We start from the raw sequence: 1,411 nt of genomic DNA, 5'->3' as shown, positions 1-1,411 counted from the left end.
TTAGCGTATCATAACGCATCAAGCACAAGTCCGAGCCTGTGTCAATCAGGGCGGATACATTACTCCCGTTGAAATTTAATTCCTTAAAGATTAACCCGCATCTCTTCTTTGCTGACATCATGTTCGTGGATGATTCTGATTTAGCTGGATTACCAGCCAACCTACATTCTGATGCGCGATGTCCCTACCACACCTAAAACATTTCATATTACGCTTACGTGGACAATTTCTAGCGAAATGTGAAACGTCGCCACAATTGAAACAGCTTTTCCTGGTCGAACTCGAACTATTGGCCCGTATTCTTTCATACACTTTGATTTGTTCCTTTAAATCCCTAATACATTTGGCCTGATATAGGTTACTTTTAATTGCTCTCGAGTCAGGTATCCCCTCGATAAAATATTCGATAAGGCCAGAGTCGTCTAGACTTATCGGTTTTGCTATCTCCAACATAATGTATAAGTATTCGCATAGGTCTTCTCGCGGACGCAACCTACGGTTCCTAAGAGTGCCAAAACCGTGCCGGTGGTACCAAACTCCTTACGTAGAGCTGCTTTTGGTAGCTCCCAATTCTAAATACCGTCTTGGCTACGAATAAATAGCTTAGCTGCGCCTTTCAACAATTGCTTCGCGTATATGTACATCTGAAGCTCACTCCATTGAACGGCCATCGCATTATCCTCAAAATCTTCTAACCATTTTTCAAAACTGGGTTGACCGGATCCGCTGAACTTTGCTAGACTCTTCAACATCTCGAAGAGTAAACACCGAACGCCCCACCACCGCCGCAGGAACACTACGTTGACTAGCAAAATCATCTAAATCGTCGGCATCGCTGTCACTAACGTTCAAGCCAAAATGTGCTAATAATCTGTCCTGGAGTGTAGCCTTCCGTCCGTTTGTCGCTAACCCCAACTGCTGAAATTTCTCTTTCAACCCACCTACGGTCAGCCCTAGAATTTGGTCGCGGTCCATGTCGCACAATAATATTACAACAATATATTCAATATAAAATTTTTAATTAGTTGTCAATAATCGTAGGGTAATAGGGTAATTCTATTGACTAACATATGCAAGTGGTTGATCAATTTCGGGAAATGGCTGATTACTTGTTGATAGGGTGCCAGATTTTTTATGCGCGAAATCAGTACATTAGCCTTTTTCAAGCTAAAAAAAATAAGTACTTTTCAGTACACTGATGGTTTTAGCGACCTTTCTACTTATAATTTAGTGTTTTGCCGGCTCGAGGTCAATTTTAAAAATTCTTTTATGAAAACACAAGTTTTTTGGTGTTTATTTCCGATATATTTCGATTACGCTTCGGTAACTGTCCTCAGGGCAACTATTGACAAACATGTAAAACATTAAATATACGTAAACACAAATTCCAAAAACAATAATTAAAAACAAA

Source organism: Rhagoletis pomonella, unplaced genomic scaffold, assembly GCF_013731165.1.
Source record: "Rhagoletis pomonella isolate Grant_MI unplaced genomic scaffold, Rhpom_1.0 Rhpom_scaffold_00075, whole genome shotgun sequence".
Classification (NCBI taxonomy): domain Eukaryota; kingdom Metazoa; phylum Arthropoda; class Insecta; order Diptera; family Tephritidae; genus Rhagoletis; species Rhagoletis pomonella.
Note: the sequence above shows the minus strand (reverse complement) of the source record.